The sequence below is a fragment of the Phalacrocorax aristotelis genome, chromosome 3 (genome assembly GCF_949628215.1).
Source record: "Phalacrocorax aristotelis chromosome 3, bGulAri2.1, whole genome shotgun sequence".
Classification (NCBI taxonomy): Eukaryota; Metazoa; Chordata; class Aves; order Suliformes; family Phalacrocoracidae; genus Phalacrocorax; species Phalacrocorax aristotelis.
In genome coordinates, this window is record NC_134278.1 from 82,714,971 (window position 1) to 82,734,292 (window position 19,322).

At 40.7% G+C, this 19,322-nt stretch overlaps 1 protein-coding gene across 9 annotated transcripts in view; it reads left to right on the forward strand.

The window, feature by feature from the left end:
- The window catches only part of PLCB1 (phospholipase C beta 1), a 407,677-nt gene that overhangs the window by 135,006 nt on the left and 253,349 nt on the right, over positions 1-19,322 (forward strand). Inside the window, exon 2 of one of the 9 annotated variants that reach the window (XM_075088218.1) lies at positions 5,996-6,083. The exons of the other annotated variants lie outside the window; for them this stretch is intronic. The gene's annotated coding sequence lies outside the window, so the exon portion shown is untranslated. The remainder of the gene's footprint in view (positions 1-5,995; positions 6,084-19,322) is intronic. 9 annotated transcript variants of the gene reach the window in all.

Here is a 19,322-nt window from a genome sequence, read left to right on the forward strand (position 1 = left end):
CGAAAGTACCGAACATGGCTTTTGGTAGAGAAGTCTGCTGGAGGAAGAAGGAAGCTCCAGTAATGACCTCCACACTGCAGCTTGTTATAAGTGGCTTTTATTAAATATGATGGATTTAATTGCTTGTCTTCAAGAGGTGCAATGTCTTTGTGTGCACTTGGGCACGCATACACCTGTGAGGAAAATGGTCATATACAGGCAATGGACAAAGCCCAGTTCCGGCAAGTAGCCACAATGCTGCTATCTTTGAAGGATTCCTGTTGAAATGAGGATTTGGTCTAATGGAGCTGCATGTCTGAAGGAGATGACAGAGTTCAGGCTAACGTGATTTTCTGGGTGTAGCCAACGACAGAATTAGCTGTGGCTGAATTCTGTCATTATAGCCAAATTTGTCCAATTGAAAGGGTCTACACAAAGCATCTCTGACACGACACTCCTTTATAGCCTTGTATGTATGAGCTCATGGAAGGAGGAAGGCGCTCTCATATGAATTTACATTATATATAGGTGTGTCTACAAACCTGCGGGGATTTGTCCAGTTGTCTTATAAAAGTATTCTCAGCTCTGTGTAGTAGGCCAATTTCTGAGGCTTTATCTATGTTTATGTAAAGTACAGCATTATGTTATAAAACAGTACTGATATGGTTGGTTTTGTTGCTTGATTTTGGTTTTAATATATACAGAAAATTTAGGCTTTGCTTTTGCTGCTGTTTTGGCTGAATTCGTGTATGTGCTTATGCTGTCATTTCTGCCAACAGAATTGGTTTAATCCATGTTTGCCATGCTTTCAGGACTTTGTTCGGGCTACAGTATTGCTTCTTGCCATACAGTTATTCCCACCTGCTGGGAATTGCAGGATGTATGACTCCACAGCGAGTCCTCACAAGTCACTGCACCTCATATAAATGGGGAAGTGTATGTGCTCACATCTTCATAGAACACTTCTCCAAAAAGGAGTTAATACTTCCCTGCGGGCACAGTAAAGTAGCTGTGGAATTATGTTTGCCAAGAGCTTTGGGCTTGCAAAAATTTCCCCTTGGGCCTCCCTAGCTATCAGCCCAATAACTCACCTGAAAGCATGGCTTGTCAGAAGCCATATGGGAGGTTCAGCTACTTCAAGACTGATGCACTTGTAGAGGTCTTGCTAGGAAAACTTTGCTAGTAAAAGCCCTGCCCCGTTACAAGCAAAACTGTAGAAGCAAGCCAGTTCTTTTACAGGCAGAAGTTTATTTCCTTCAGTGAAATGGCTTTATTGACAAAATAACTTATTGCTAGTACGAAGCTATAATGTTTGCTGTTACCTACCAGCGAGGCTCAAAGATAGGCAGAGGCTTGAGTTTTATGTAGGGAAGGGCCACCTGCGACTGCCTAGTGACAGGAATTGAGAATTAGGGTCTCCGATACACAAAATAAGAGCTTGTGATTTATTGTTGCTGTCAGTTAAATGAGGAGGAAGATTCTCCAATCCACACTAATGGAGTTGAGATACTGAAATTAAATTTAGGAGTGAAAAATGCCCTGGCCTTAGTTAAATTTAGTGGCTCATCCACTCAGTGGTAATTGTACACTTGCAATTCCTTCATCTGGACTGGACTTAAAATATGTACTTTAGTGATCAGATTAAATGAAATTTTAACGATCAACTGGGGTTAGACAAAATACTAATTAAACCCAGGGAAGTCTATTAATATAATTAGCCTCAGGGCAAGACAGTTCAAGAACTGGAACCAAATTATTTGTAGCAGCTTGTCATTTCCTAAGTAAAATGTTCAAGTCTGGAGACAAGAGACAAAAAAATGGAAGTCTTTGTTTGTAAATGAGAATGGCTGTGTGTATTTTACATATTTTTATACCTTCTGGGTAGCCTGCAGTTATCTCTTGACTTCTGCCACCATCACAGTGTGATCGTGTACATTGTTAACTGCCCAAGAAGGAACCCGCATGGCTTGGTTTGAAGAAGTGCCCTCTTCACCAGCCTCACTAACCAGCAAAGGAATTTAGAGGTTGAATGGGCATTGGAAAACAAGAAGTCTGTGAAAAACATTTGAGTTTATGTTCAACTCTTCTCCTTTCAGGTTGTATATTTGAAAATGAGATCTGTAGAGCATGGGGAGAACTGTTCATGCTTTTTCTGGGCCTCTGCTTTCAATGGCAGTTGGATTTTCTTTCCTTGTAGGACTCTTGAAAAGCAAATTTTTAGGCAGTGCTTTCACCTTTCCTAGTTAGGCACATTTGTCAGACTGAGAATGTGAAAGGTGGGAATAACTCGGGCACCATTCATTTCTGACAGTTTTGGCCAAGGGTCATAAGTTGTCAGCAAGTGTTCAGTTTATTCAGTACTGTGGTGCAGGAAATACTGTGGTCTCTTCTGAGTGCCCCTTGAAATGTGCCTTAACCTTGAATTCAGGGAATAGAAAGGGCTATGTTGTGATGCCTGTGTCTCACTATATTGAGCATCATGGCACTGGCAAAGGAGAAATGTTCTTCATCTTCCTTTCCTGACCGAGCAGTAGCCCTGCTAGCATGCACTAGAAATCCTGTTGTTTCCACCAACCATAAAGATGGAAAATGCAGCAATAAGTTTGTTTGACTGTATGGCCTAACATTTAAGAGCAGCTACATGAGCTTCCTGCAAATAGCAGAGACATTTGCTGCATTTGCTTAGTGTAATACCAAGGTTTCACTCACTTTTAAATTGCCGCGATCTAAATACTTTCAAGTTACATCAGCTTCTGATCAGGTTGAGGCAAAAACTGGGCATTTCACATTTGTATTTGCTTTGCCCTTTTTATTTATTCTACATTTTAGAGAATGTTTAACTTTTGGCTTTCTGATGAAATTAAGAGATTAAAACATTGGATTCCTTATTACTGTTATTTTGGAGGCATGGTGGAGGATGAGTCATTTATCTTTTTGGTTTCCAGTAGTCTAACACAGGCTCTTGGGCATTAAAAAAACCCCAACCAACCAAAAACCCCCAAACCAACAACTACAACATAAAACCAACAACATGAAAAGGATGGTAAGACCTAATAGTCTTCGGATGTTCAGATGTCCCAGGCAGCACCAATGGCGATGTTTGTATACATGTTACAAAGTTGAATTTCAGACATGTAAATAATTTTATTTTCTTCCACAGTTGATAGATTTAAGGTTATGTTTCTGGTGACTTCACAGGCATCTTTTCTGTAGGATCACTTAAAGCTATAAAAGTGTTCATGTACCCTCTGTAAACCTCTTTGCCTCTCTCGTCCTCTGCTGAAAATCCTCGTGTGCCCATGGGCAGTTTCATTCTCTACGTCACTGTAATTCATAACATATTTTTCAGAAACACATGAACATGTACAGGGTGTGGGGGAAAAGTTTCTGGCCAAAAACCTATTCCCTATTCAGGCTGAGTTATTGTGGGGTTTTTTTCCGGCTCTTTAGTGCAAGGCCAAATGCATGAGGCATCTTATCTGATCTACAGCAGATAATTATAAAGCATTTAATTTCAGCGCTACAGAATGCTGTGTCCTGAAATGTATGTGTGAATTATACTTCTGTGGTTACAGTCTCAGTTTTTAAATTTAGATGCTTCAAATTAGAAAATGACATTTTAGGGACTTGAGATACAGTCTAAAAAACATCAGATTAACTTGTCTGGTATCCACATTTTTGAAACTGAGCAGAATATCAAGATTATGGACATTTTACATCTCAGATCTATTATTGTAGGAGTAATGTTACGAATTCAGAACAAAATACCAGTGAGAACTGCTGTTTTTCCAGCATTTTGCATATTTAGCCATTTAGCTAAGTACCTCCATTTGGCCTCACGAGATTAATTTAAGAATCATGCCTTCATAAAACAGCTCAAAATGTGTCTTTTTTAATAAGGGCATAAAAGGGAAAATGTCTACAGCTATGTCAGTTCTACATAAAAATTAATACAAACAGCTTTTTAAACAGTTGGACTATCTTGTGCGTGCCATTCCTCTGATGGCTTTGCTGTGACGTGCAAGTTTGCTCTGATGGCGCTAATGGAAGAGTGGGAAAGTGAATTTTGGTTACTATTGCAGACTAAGTTCAAACCCTCTGATGTCTCTAAGCCTTTTCTTTGTCATTAGCTGATGTAGGATTAAGCCTCAGCAGAAGAGCTGTTTGGTGATCCCCTGGGGAATCATGTTGGACAGGCAGTACAGAGATCTTTCTTTTGTCAGGCTTTGGTAAACAAAGTCAGGACTTTAATAGAGATGCTTGATCTGTGGTTAGCTGACGATTAATCATTTAAAAGTAATTAAAGTTAAACCTCAAAGGTAAGCAGGGTGTTTAGAAAGAGGTCTGAAACAGCCACAGAATCAAAAATTCACCAGAAGTTTTCACAGCAGAGTGAAAAAATGTGCAAAATCAGACTCTTGTGGAAGAGTTTTAGGCTCCTTACTGATCAGCCTCACCCAGAAATACTTCATATTTCTTACACGTTATTAATGAAGTGTATGAAGAAAGTTTAAAACCAAACAGAAAAGTGATAAAAAGGGATCTCCTGAACCAAATGTGTATATATATTGCAATTGCTTGTCGAAGGATCATGACATAATATAGGTTCAGTTCTTAATATAGTCATCTTTTCTTAAATTTGTCCTTTGCGGAAAACATTCCTGAGGGAAGAGGAAAAAAAAATAAAATCCCATGATAGTCTCCTTTGAATATTAACAAAAGCACCAGTTTCAGCTGTCAGGATATCTGTATGTGCCTGATGTTTTGCTGATCCACTGTGTGTGTGTGTATATATATATATGTAGTTTCTTATGTATAAACAAGAAACCACTGGCACAAACTAACTAAAGCATTTGTTCTGCAGGGACTGTGCTGTGTATTGTGACACTTTGGGTTTATTTTATTAAGCATGAAGGTTGGGAAGGGTTTGTTATCATTCTGCTGGCCTCCCGAAGGTTTGAAGCTGCTATTGTTATCAAGCCAAGAATAATGGTACAAGACAGATGAAGCTGGGTACCAAGCAGTTTTTTCATGCTTTATCTTCAAAGCAAGAATTGGTATTTGCACACAGTTGCACAAAATTTTCATATGTTTGTTTTGCAGAAGCTAAACATAGAACAAGATATTTAAAACTGAAGAAAACCCAAACCCGCCAACTTCTCATGTAGGTACTGGTCAGCATAAAAAATAGTGGTACCAGGATGAGTTTAAGCATGAGTGTGGAATTAAAGTTTGTGGTGGTTTTTTTTTTTTTTTACTTTGTACTAGTAATAATGACTTATTGTTAAAATTTGTTGTTTAAAAAGGCTGTTGGAGAGCAGTGATTCTGAGAAAAACCTAGAGGTTGCATGCACAATATTGCAAATTATATATGTAAATAGTATATATAACATATATATTGTGTTATGCACACATACAGAGCATATACTGCAAATTAAAGCGAGTTCAGAGAAAAACAAAACAAATTATTCCAACATTGCAATCACTGACTTGTGTAGAAAGCAGGAAATACTTATTTGTTTTTCACTTAGTTGAATAATGACCGAGATGTAACAGAGCTGGTGTTTATAAAACAAGCAGAAGAAACCCAATATCCTCTCCAGCAAAAAGAATCCAAACACACCTTATCTCCCGTCCTGTTTGCCGGGGGAGAAAAGTGGCAGCAACCGCAGTCATCAAAGTAGGCAGTACTCGTTGAGGACAGGATAAGGTTGACGAAGTGATAATTAAATCCTTTTCTCTGGCTGCCTAAGCCTGCTTTCAGCTCCCTATCACAGATAAAAATGTCTTTCCTTTGCAGAAGCTTTCACTCTGGTCTCTGCTATGTATAACCAAAACTTTGTCAGTGTGAAAGCTTTTCATGAAAGCATTCACAAAAAGTCTACCAAGTCACCCTAGTTTCCTTGTCTCCAGATTCAGGATGTGATCTCTGTGGTGTTTTTTAACAAAGCTTGGTTGCTGACCAGCACCTGTAAACTTCAAGAGTGTCAACAGAAGCCACTGTTTTTTCCTGCAGGCAAGTGTCCAATGACCTGAAAGTCCTTTACACAAATTAGCCTGTTACCTTGAGACGCTCCAGGCATCTTCAGTTGCTGCTCCTCCAGGTGAGCTCTTCTCTAAGCCGCAAGGCTGTGCTAGAAAGGCACAAGTTACTTTGGGAATTAGAGATGTCAGAGTGTTCCCCTGGACTATACAAAACGTGATAAGGTAACATTTGGTTATGCAGAAATGCAATAAAGAACACCGTTTTTATATCTGTCATGGTCTTATTTAATTAACTGGCACTACTCTAATCATCAATTAATTGCCTGAATTTTGGATGGTATTTCATTGACTGAGGCCAGCATAACGCTGTTTTTTCTGTTACAAATGTAATACAAGTTTGTCATCTGTTTTATTATGCAGGATTTATCTGTAAGGGAGCATCAGGCAGTGTGCTAAGCTTTCTCCTGACATCTGTCCTGAGAGATTTTCCTTGGATTGTCTGTCCTGAGTCACTGCAATGTGTTGTGAATTCTCTTAGGCCCCAATCCAGGAAAGCACTCAGGCATGTGTATAACTTGACGATCATAGCTTCCTTTGCTCATTGACATCAGTGGCAGTACTGACGTAACAAAAATTATGCTCATGATTAAGTGCTTGGCTGGGCAAAGGCCTGAGCTAATTCTCTTTTGTAAGCAGATTTGGACACAAATTGACGCTGCATTTCTGTTTTCTTTTATTTATTATAGGACTTTAGGGTGAAGGTAATTTAATCTCCCATCAAAGACTTTGGCAAACACAAACATTAGAACAAAACATTTAAATGTAATTATAATAAAGCTTGTCAAAAACACTTAGCATCATGTAGTTAAGACATTACAGGGCCTAAACTCTGTTAGCCTGAGGTACCTGAGAACTTGAAGGAGTGCTTGAAAATAGATGATTAAATATAAAATAGCAGCAGAAGAAAATGTTTCCTTCCCTCTGGTTAATAAATCTAAGGAATAATGTGTCTGTGTGAAGAAGCAAGCAGAAAAATCTAGGTATATTCAGCATAGAGAGTCGTTAGCTGGTGCTGGGTTTCTTTTTGGTTTTTTTTCCTTTTGTTATGTCAGTGTAGAAAACTGTTTTCACCATTCCATAAAATGTGGTATACCAAAGCTGCCTCAAAGGTGGAGTTAAAAATAAAACATGCCAGGTAATGGCTGCATAATTGAGAGGTGCCATCAATGCTCTGCGCCGATTTTTATCGGCTTCTCTGAGCAAGAAGCATTTGCTTGTACTTTGATAATAATCTCCAAAATATTAATAAGTGAACTCAGTTGCAGGCTCATCTTTATATCCTCTTCCTATACCAGACAATATTTTATCACCATATGAAAAAAATATACAAATAAGTATGTGTTTATATTATTTTGTCACATGTTTAGTAGGACCAGATGTATTCAAGACATGATCCGTCTGCATGACGGCAAGTGTCTTTGTACCTTTGTGTTCAAATAATCTTTCCTGTTTCAAGATCAGGTGTAAAACTAACCTGCAACTTTAGAGGGACCCCCGTGGCTTTAAGCTAGCTGAGGAGGTGCTATATATATTCTTTACCTCTCTGAAACTGCTGTGCTATATTGAATTGTTGGCGTCCGAGTGAAACGTTGATACCCACATTTGAGCTGACTGCATTTTGCTCCATACCTATTTCAGCGATGTCAAGGTGCTGTCAGTGGTGGGAAGCAGGGGAGAAGTGGTGTGGGCTTTTGGTTTTTGGTTTGGTTTTTTTTTTTTTTAAATCTCTATGACAGGCTCAATTTTCAAGACATACAGGCAATAATTCTGTACTAAACAAAAGGCTGGCATAGCTTATGTGGGCACATGCCTATTACTAGACAATACTAAGTGAATTGGTTGGCTTGCTTTCAAAATTTAAAAGCAGTAGTGCTTTCTGTTGGTACTGAACACTTGCTAAAGAGTTCTGGGTTGGTTTTTTTTTCCCTTCCCCCTAGCCATTTTTCCTCTGTTTCACTGATGGCAAGAGAAGGTAGAGCTGCTTTGACTTTACATCATTTTGTGAAGCTTATGGTGCTATTTCAATAAGATGTTTTCTGAAAATGGAGCAATTAAGGTTTTATTTTTAAAATAAATACATTTAAATTGCCTTTATTCATGGTATAATTTTTTGTCATATCTCCAGGCAGTAAACTGTCTTCATGGCTACATGAAGTCGTTGGACCTGGTGACGTTACTGTCACAAGCACCAAGTATGTGCCTCATTTAGCTGTTCACTCCTTTTCTCCTCTAGTCCTTCTGCCTTTTTTGGTAGCCATCTCCAAAGCATTAGAGGCGACACTGAATTTAATACCCTTAGTTCAGGTTAGCGAGCTGACCTGCAGCTCCTAGCAGCAGTGTTGAAAACTTTGATTTTTAAAATATTTTTTCATGTTTTATGTTGCATGTTGCTGGAGGGGGTATTTGAGGAATACTAGTGCTTTGTGACTTAGTGCTATTCGTTACTATATATTACTTCATGGTTCTTCTAATGGTTTAGTAGTACACTTCATCATAGACCATAGGTTTTGAGAGAAGAGGACATTAAAAAAAAATAATCTATTTCCCAATAGTTTGTAATCAGAAGTGTAGCGGAAAAAGAAAGGATATTGACAATTTCTACCCTCTGAAATACATTATCGAGTTTTATACCCTAGGAGGTTCATGCCATTCGGTTGTAACGTCTGCTTTACTGCCCCAGGAGAGCTCTCTTTCTCTGGAGTGCTATTGGACACATTGGTTCTGGTTCACCAGGTCACCCGTGGTTTTGTGGCATGCTGAGGTGTTCAGCTCTTGCCAACGCCTCGGAGGTGCATGTGTTCAGAAGAGGAGCCTGGTCACTTTGCTGTCCTGCCCAGGAGGAGCTTTGGAAATTCATCCCATGATTCCTGAGCCAAATCCACAGTTGAGGTGGGTAAGGTATTTGAAAGTTAGTTTCAAGCTGCATTAACTCAATAGCACAATTGGCTATCAATATTAAATTGAGAAAGTTATTCAGTCTTTCTACTTGAAGAATGGATTGAATCCCTGAATAAGTCACTCTGGTTAATTGCCTGCAGTAATAAAAAGATGTGACCTTTTCCATCTTTCAGTCTAGCTTGGCTTTTCAGGCAGTAACTCTTGTGTCAAGCCTCTGTTTGGACAGCTCTTGCATTTTCTCCCAATTAATTCCCATCCGGATTGCTGGAAGTAATAAATCAAGACTTTGGAAAAATGAACAAATCAGTCTTTTGGGGAGGAATGAATAAAGTGAGGTGGCTATTGGTGGTGCAGCTTTACAATTGCTCTCTGTCTCCTGCTCTCTGGCAGATGGAGGAATAAGCAGAAAAAAGCACATTTTCAGTGTAGCCTTGTATGACACATTTAACCTGACTCGGTGAACTTGGTGATCCCCAAAATTCTGGGAAAGGAAAGCTGTCAGCTCTCCTTCAGTCTAGCAGTAACTATTAGTCAAAATACAACCAGGTCCAGAGCTCAGGTCAGCACAACTGCTTTTCATTTCAGGTAGCAAGAGCAGTGTTGTATTCACTTGAGTGTGTTTTTTTTTTTTTTTTTTTTTGGTTGAAAATGTTCTGTGCATAGTACTGTGCCTTTAATATTGCTTTTTTTTTACATGTGTTATGAAAAATTTCAAATAGTCACATTTAATCTGTGAAATATTTTCCTTTCTGCTTCTTCAAAAACTTTGTCATTGTGTCATCGCCTAATGATTTAGTTGATATTGACAGTCAGCAGGACACAGCTTTAGTGTTACTCAGGTGATTTTGAGAATGAGATTAATTTGTTTTTAAAGCACTTTCCTACCTAAAGTCAGCACCAGATACAGGTATTGCTTGCCACTTCAATGCAGAAATAGTTGCTGCATTTGCCAGTGGACAAGATACCATCTCAGAGATGACACTCGCTGATTGTGAGTGAGAAGGACATGTTTTTAAACTGGGGAATGTTTTTTGCTGATGGAAATATTATACGTTGTTGTCAGTGGGAGGGGAAACACTTCGTGTGAGAGAAGGAATATCCAGCAATAGCATGAATCCCCTCGGGGACAGCTGGAATAATTTACAGTAAAGAGGTGGTGACCCTATCGTGAAAGCCTGAGGTTATACTGACTTTTGTTCATACTGCTCAGCAGTAGTGCATAGAGGTCAAAATAGCAGATTCTGACCTAATTCTTGAAGAACAATATTAAATGTTCCATGAGGTACCTTAGGGTCAGCTATGTAGCTTTTAATGGGCAAATATTCCAAAGTAAATGTAAAGAGGTGGTAAATTATAAACGTAGGATTTTTTTTTTTTTTTTAAAAAAAGTGTTCACACTATGCCTAAGTTGGGGGCTTCCAGGTACCTAAAATTGCTTTTTAATCAGTGTACCAGCAAAAGCCTGTGGTTCAGGGGAATGTGCCATTGGATTCCGTGACTGCGGATAAAGTTCATGCCAGCATTTTAGTTTCCTTCTTTGTGTTATTGCCTTGCTTGGGTTACAGGTAACCACCACTTCACCTATCCAGAAGTGTGGCTTTGGTATATGTATTTAAAACAGTGTACTGTATTATCCTGGATCCAATTTAAACAGTCATAAGCGTGTTGTTTGATAGAAGACTATAGGAATAGATTGTCATAGCTCTTTTGGAGGGAAAACCTAATAATTTCTGAAAAGAACTCCAGAAAATTTGGAATGTGCCTTTTGTCAGGTACAAAACCTGTTTAATGTTGCAACATGGTATGGGTAACAGATGATCTCCATTGTCCTGCAAAATATAACATCCTCATAATTTTTAACAAACCCACAAGCAAACAAAAACCACCACATCCCCACACCCCCTTTTTTAAAATATGGTTGTAATTTTGTGGCGAGCCATGAAAGGTGGTACCTAAGGAAAGTGGTGGTTTCTCATCGTTGGCCTTTTATGTGCTCCTAGTCATGTGGTGGAGGCGGAGGTGGGTACATCTCAGTTTACACACTTATCTCATCTTTGTCATGAGTCCATCCAGCCTTGCCGCAAACATGGACACAGAGTCCTTTCTGGATGGAGTACAACATTGTCAAATTCTGTACAAACAGCCTTAATGAATGTGAGTCACTTTATTCTTGGAATTCATTTCTGCACTGCAAATGGACGTAATTATGCAGCTAAATTGAACGGAGCCATAAACAAAACAGAACTGTCAACCAAGTCCTGCAGGAAGCGATCAGCTAAGAGCCTTGCCATCGCTGGCATGCAGAAAAATGAAGTGGTATCAGGAGAGTATTGAGAAACAAGAAAAGGATGGTGAAATACCAGCTTGGGCTTTACATGCAAGGACAGCAAGTAGGAGTCGTAGGAACAGCAGCTGAGATAGTCATGAGCCTGCTGTCCACGTAGGACTGTGGTGGGCCACCTGCAAGGCCTGCAGTACCCTGTGCACCACTCAGCCTGGATGTTTTCTCTTGCCTTCACCAGGCAAGCTGTGCCATGAGAGTCTCCTGGTGATGGGATTCTGCCTTCTGTTTCACAGGGGCTTGCCAGGCACACTCACCTGTCTGGGAAGCCTTGGAAGTAGCAGAGGCATTTAGAAATACAAATGCTATTTGTCAAGTTATCTGCTTTACTTTAAATGAATAACCTGAGCATGGAGGTTGCTTTTTTAGTTGCATCCTCGGTGGTAGGATGTATTATTTATGCAACAGAGGAATCGGATGTGTGTAATTTTGCTTTGGGTTGCTATGTCCCTCCATTCCTGTACAGTGTGCGCTCTGTTTTTGCAAGGTGGCTTCAGACTATTCATGAACCTTCAGGGTGGCATCACAGTTGCTGAATGTGGATCCTGAGAGACTTTTAAACCCACCCACCTACTCATCCCTTAAAGGCAGGAGGATAGAGGACAGGAAAGTGTCATGGAAGGTAAAAAGGCAGGGAGAGTTGAAGTATGGGTTAAAAATAATTAGATTTTTTTTTTCTCTGTGCAAAGCAAGCTTCAGTTTTATACTCCAGGATCATGAGAAAAAGGAGATTTGTTGTTTTTTTTAAAGCAGCCAAGCCCAGGTGTGCCTCTGAACTGAGAACGCAGTGCTGCTGAAGCAGACTGTGCTGCTCAGCAGTGTGTGTCTACAGTTTATCTCCATCAGAAGAGACTTCCTCTCCCAAGTTCCTTCAGTAGCTAAAAGCAGGCGAGGCCAGAACGTGGCATTTGTCCATGCATTTATGTTAGTGTGGCCTCTTTCATCATTCCCTCAAATCAACAGATTGGCAGCGGCTGTGAGTCATGTTTCCCTGAACTGGCACTGGCAGCGGTAGGAGGGCAAAGAGGCGATTGTGCTCCCTCCTTCGCACCAGTTCCTCTGCCAATATGGCATTCAGAGCACTACAATGGGATATTGTGCCACTGGGATTGCATGCTACTGTTTTGATGGGGTGGGGAAAGGGGTCATTATTTTTGTATAGTGAGAGCTAGCAATCTGGAACAAACCGCTTTAGAAAGCGCCCAACTTTCCTTTCATTAATACCAAAATAAGAAATGTATTATGCAGCAAAAGGACTCCATGCTGCTTATGTTGTGGAGAGGTTTTTTCCCACCCTTGTCAGATATTTTAACCAAGCGCAAAAGGCTCAGGAAACCCTTTAAGGAATGTTATTATTCAGCCATTTGAAGGTGGAGGATGTGCTACTAATTCTTGGTAATTATATGTTTTCTTTTCCAAGGAAATTCACAAATCTGACTTACTTTTCTTTGGGAAGGAAGAAATCCCTTTGTGTCTGGTTAAATGGCTGGTGTGCTTCAGAGCAAGCCTGTAGATGCATTGTTGGGAACCAGAAAGAAGTGAAAGGTGGCAGCCTGATTGCTAGCTGAGATGACTCTAGAGACAAATAAGGTGCCCATGTCCATGTATGGTTTTCTTAGGATATCAGCTGGTTCAGCTCCAGGAACTCTTAGGAACCCTCACTAAAACCAGATATTAAAGAGATAGAAGTTCTAGCAAATGGAAGAGGAAAATAAGTTGTTGTTATTAAGGACAACGTGGCGCTTCGGGACATGGTTTAGGAGGCATGGTGGTGTTGGGTTGATAGTTGGACTTGATGATCTTAGAGGTCTTTTCTGACCTTAATGATTCTATGATTCTATGATTATTAGCAGTGAATAGACATGTCAGAGCCTGCTGTATGCAGCGTTTCTGTGTCAGCAAGGCTTTGGCTGGGATGCCAGAAGTGTCAGCATGGGGGTTTCCTACTCCCAGATGTACCTTTCCCCTAGGAATATGAAGGGCTGATGCTGCCATTGACACTCATCCTCCCCTTCCACCCCCTCCCCACTTGCAATTGCCTCAGATTTCCTTTGGTGAGCTACAAAGATGAAGCAAGAAAGCCGTTCCTGCACACCTTGACCTTCAATGGTCATACAGTGCAAGTTTATTATTGGAATTTTGTCTTCGGAATTGGCCTGAAGTTTTCCAATAACTTTTGTAATACAGGGCACTCGGTGATGCTTAGTTCCAGACAGGTAAATCAAGTACCTGGGTTTTTTTCCCTCTTTAAATTTTGGGGACATTTGTGAGTTCATCATAGTTTTGAATAGTCTCTCTAGTTGTGTGACAACTGTATCTCTGGATACTTATTGAACCTACTGAGATCTGAGAGACGTTCTTCAACATAAGCAGCACTTCAGGTACTTGTTTGTACTGTGTCATTTTAGGAGTGCCATAGTGCCATTTCACCAATCTTTTACATAGCTTAATAAAAGTACAAGCCTACTAAATATCCAGAACTATGGCATGTTAAGTTTGTTGTTTGTCAGGATTACTGATAGGTATCAAAAACTCTTTAGGTTTTTAGGAGCTAGGCTATGTTTTAGGGAACAGCCATGTGTTGAAGCTGGCCTGTTCTCCAGAAGCACTGTGCTGCCCAGCGCAGGAGTAGCCAGGGAGTGCCAGAGCTGGGTCAACTTCTTTGGTGCTGCTCATGTAAGTGAGCTTTGGGTGACTGGTGTGGTCATGTGCTCCTGCATGAGCTGCCAGATTATGGTTTGTATTTGCTCTGTTTTCTCTATATTCAGCTCTTTTAAGTGCAACTAAAACATAGCTGAATGCATAACTGTTGCTGTCACTTGTCCAGGGGGTTTTTTACTTTGCCTGTGCATTCATGCATTTGTTCATATATGTAAACCAGCATGGCTACGACTGTATGTGCACATAGGTTCCTGCTACCACAGTCATCCTTAAAAATTAACACTCACAACAGGCTATTTCTTATAACTGGCACACATTTCTTCCATGTCTGGATAAGGGAACTTGTAACTCCAGGTGTTAAATGTCACTGGTTCTTGGCTAAGACATGTTCTCAGTGTTGCATACTGTTTGGCTTTCTATCAGTACCTTGGTTCACTGCTCATTCTGTTGTTCTCCAGAGCACACCCAATGTATGTCTGACGTACTTCTGCAGCCAGCAGCCTGCTCCACACTGGTATGCTTTGCTCCCTCCTTTCATGCAAAGAGAAGATTTGTGCACGCAAGTGCTTTAGGAGTGTGCTTTGAAGCAAATCTCTGTTTCATGTTGCAGAGCAGGCTTGGCATACACAAACTGGATGAAACTAAATTAGGAGTTGTGCTCCAGGTGCATACTGAATGTGCTCCCACCATTAATGGGTGTTCAACTACAGTGCTAAAGCAGACCCCCTCGTCATAGATATGAAAGAATCCAATCTCAGATTTTCAGCACTAGCAGGATCCTTGCACTAGAGGTTTGCTGCTAGCATCCTCACTACTTGCTGATGTACAGATAGCTGGAGATATTGTAAGCTTTTTCCCTTATGCTTTAAGTTAAGGAGGCATTCTGTGCTGGACTTCTGTAATAAGAAATTATGTTAATCTCACTGACAGAGCTCATTTCTTCTTGCCGGTAGTGTTAGACATACTCAGCTTGTAGTCACTGGACTTTCCATTTATGGCTGCTTCATGATTCATTGTGCTGGACCTGTACTTGCACAAGAAGGTAGAACTGGGAGGGATTTATCAGGTCTTTAGGTCCTAGACCCCCTGATTTCATAAGCTTTGTCCGAAAATCCTATTCAAAGACTTCTTATATTCCTTTGATTCCTGAGTTTCTCTATGTATTACAGGTTGAGCCACCCATTTCTCCACCCCAGCCTTAACCAGCACTGACATCTATGGACACACTGTTGTGTCCAACTGACATCTGAGCCATTCACACTATGGGGAGAAATAGAGGGAGAGTCATCAAGCGGTTCCTGTGGACGTGAAGTGTGGGGGGAAGTGGCCCTTGATTTCTTCTTTGTGAAAGACACATTTGACATCTTTTATCCTTCAAATGTTTGTCTTTCGCTCCATAAGCATAATTTCTTTTAAGGAAACATGGTATTGAAATAAATAAAGCATTGAGTTGGAAATCTAGGTTGTGTTGTTGGATGGGTAGGTTTTCCTGACTGCTAGAGCATAGCCAGGTCACTTTCCTAATCGGATACTCTCATTTGCTTGTGAGAAAATGTGTCCGTTTGGGTACAAAAGGCACTTGACCTCTTGCATCTTAATATGCAATCTTTGCCCAATTAATAAACTAGTATATGATAAACATACAAATTCTGTGTAAGACGGCAGGCTAAATTTGAGGTGACTCTTAACTTTCAAATGTCTCTTCTCTTTCGGCTTGGGGGAGCCACATCTGACTGTCATTTGCGTGTTTGACATATGTCCTGTATTTTGTGGTACTCTTAAATAATACTAGCATCATATCTCAATTTAGAGAGACTAAGTACTGCAAAACATATGGCTGATAGGTAATCATGAAAGCATAAAAACTGCCAACATTTGGCAAGGTATGTACAAAACCACACCAGACTTTCTGTAAGAAAATAAGAATATTGCACAGTAAGGCAGGTTCTGCATAACTGCTTCCTCCTCACTTCAGTGCGTGATACTATTTCAGGCTTTCTTATTTAAGCGTTAATACCTGTGTAAGCTTACACTGGCCATTCTTGGAGTAGTGGGAAAATAATTTATTTTACTCCGTCTCATTTGCTTGTCTGTTGGTATGGAGGAGGGGCAGATCATAGGAGCATCAGATTTTTTCATTTCATGGGAGGGATTATGATCTGGCGCCCGTTGGAGTCATGGAGATGACATTGTCATTTCATGGATTTACGCTGACATGGGTGAGGTCCTCTGGGATAATAATCCTGTATCTTTTCTCTGTCAAACACCCCTTGCCTTCAGAAGCTCTTCCCCAAGGAAGCCCAACTTCAGCCCAAGTAGTTCTGTGAGCTCACCAGCCACTCTTGTCTCCCTGTAAATTTGCCATTTTCCCATGGGCTTAAAACTACTTTTCTCCCCTCCGTCTGCCAATATGAAATAATAGGATTGTTCCAGTGGGAAAGGAAATATGTTTTGACACCATTGTGTCAAGCATGCCACTTTTGAAGGTGATTTGTTTAACTTGTGCTGAGTTCCCGTTGGCATTTTTTTGGGGTTATTATCATTTTGTAAACATTACAGACTAGGCTGCAGAGTACCAACTGCTTTATGTTTTCTGTTAAATAAAACATAGAGTACATCCCATTCACATGAACTAATCTCCAGTGCCCACATTGTTTTGCATCTCTGGGACCAGCATCTGCAAAAAAGACTGAATTTGGAATCAGGATCTGTGAGTCTGTGGCCACCTGAGCAGAAGGGCAGGTCCTGACACCCAGGGTGACTCAGGTTGGAAGAGGAATGATTCATCCTCCATCCACACAGATCTGTGGCTCTGAGATAAAAAAAAAAAAAAGAAAAAAAAGGAGTTAGGGAGCCCTTGGTTTTGTCTTATCCTACCCAGTATGGGCTGCTGACTTCAGGTGTTATCTCAGAGTAAGAAAATCCCTAATCCATACTTAATTTTTTTTTCCCCAATAAACACATGCAGTTTATATTTGTGTCTATAGCAGGTGATGGGGATCCCTAAGGATTCCTTTTTATGCCCTGAGACACAACGGTGGCAGCAGCACAGCAGCTCCCCCAGGCATGCAGGAGGTACGCAAATGCTGGGCCAGTTCCTGGGTGGACTTACTGGCCCCTGAGACAACCCAGAGCAGGTAAGCAGTGCGGTACAACTGCATTTCTTGCTCCTGGAGGGTCCAGGCTCCCACGTGAGATGTGTGGGAAGGTCAGTATGTGCCCCTTCGTGATGTGCTGCACAGAGATCATGTGCCGTCAAGTCCCTGTCCAGAGAGCAGGACCAGTAAACGAACCATACATAAGTTATTGAACATCAAAGTATTTATGGGTTGCCACATTTTCCATTTCGAAGCTAATGTATCGTAAGGAATTATGACAGGCAGGAGAAAGTTATTTTAGTTCTGCGTTTTTAACAGCTGTCCCTATCTGTCATCTTACAGTGGCCAACCTTGCCAGCCAGATGGACCATGAGGCCCTTTCCTGAAGCAAGGACATGCAATGCTCTCTCTTGTCCCCAGTGTTGTGATTCAGCCCCAGTCAGCAACTAAACACCACGCAGCCACTCGCTTACCCCCCCCCGCCCCTGTGGGATGGGGAGGAGAATCGGAAGAGCAAAAGCAAAAAAAAAAACTTGTGGGTTGAGATAAAAACAGTTTAAGAATTAAAATAAAATAATAATGATAATAATGATTGTGATAATAATAATGATAATATAATGAAAAGGGAAAAAAAACAGAAACACAAGCGATACAACTGCTCATCGCCCGCTGACGGACACTGCCAGTCCCCGAGCTGCGATTGCTGCTTCCCTCCCCCAGCCAGCCCCTCCCACTTAATGTACTGGGCATGACGTTACATGATACAGAATATCCCTTTGGCCAGTTAGAATCCGCTCTCTTAGCTGTGCCCCCTCCCCTCCCAGCTTCTTGTGCACCTGGCAGAGCATGGGAAGCTAGAAAAGTCCTTGACTAGTACAAGCACTACCCAGCAACAACTAAAACATCAGTGTGTTACCAACATTGTTTTCATACTAAGTCCAAAGCACAGCACTATGCCAGCTAGAGTGAAGAAAATTAACTCCATCCTGGCTAAAACCATGATACCCAGTAACTAGTCACACGCAGCTGATGGCTTTGTACTTGCACATTGAATCTAGTGCTTCTGGGAAGCTTTGGAGTGAGATATATTACAGTCTAGAAAAATCCATTCTGCCTCCCCCCTGCTTTATGTCATATAATGGTGACAGAAAAAATGGCACTAGGAAAAGGCTGCTATTGTTAAATAATTAATGTGGCTGATAGCCTCTTCCTAAAGGGCCCTTGGGAAAGAGGAGCGCCAAAAGTAGGCTGCAGGCTGGGTGAATTTGCATAGTGTGAAAGGTGGGACATTTAATAATAAATCTGTGTTTGTTATCTTGGCCTTTTACAATGAAATGGAAGTACCGCCAGCACTTCGACATCCAGAGCAAATACCCTACGGTATTTACTGTAGGGTAAAATCGTCTTTCATGGGAGAGTTAGAATAAGAAAGAGAATAAAAAAAGAAAAGGGCATTAATGCAGAGTATTGTAGAGCAGGTTTTGAAATGCTGAAAATTTTGAGTTTCTTTGGTTTTTGTTTCTGGAAGTCTTGAAGAGATTAGCATAAATTTGGTTACATGAAGGATAAAGCCTGTTGTTAAAAGCGGTGGCAGTGAATCCAGCACAGTATAAATCTGCTTCTGCCTAGTTTTCATCATTGTCGTAATGTTTCCGTGACGGAATTATCTGCTCTGAATTTAAGTCTGAATCACCTACCTCCACAAATTTTTGTCTGTCACTGCTTTTTGAACATAAGTGGCCATTTAGAAAGGTATCCAGACTTAATGTAAAGATGCTTAGTAGTGACATATCCGTTGTGTGTCAGCTGTGTGACTGATTACTGCCATCCAGTCACTAGCATCATCTTCAGTATCACGTAATTCATCACCTGTGAATTAAGGCTTCATCTGTGGATAAATGGTAGCCACAGATTACGGCATGTAATTAGAAGTTGTTCTTTAATAGTAGTTGGGCTACTCATTAAAATGGCTTCTGTATCTAACAAGTGACATATTTCCAGCAATGCAAGTTTATAGTTTTAAAAGGTGTCATTGCCCAGCTAGGTTGGTGTGGTTCATGTCTGCAAATATTGTGTGACAGCTTCAGTCTCTTGTTTTCCTGTAAATGAAGCAACAGGTTGCTTATTGTCAGCAGCAATCTGCTGTCAGTGTAGGAAAAGGTAAGCTTTCAGGATGCAGAAAGGTATTGCTTACATGGGTGAAACTAGGAAACATTTTTTAGGCTCTCCTTTTGTCTTCTGAACTTACTGAAACGTTACATGTAATGCTGGGGTGGAATTTTGTTTAAAACTGTACCTGG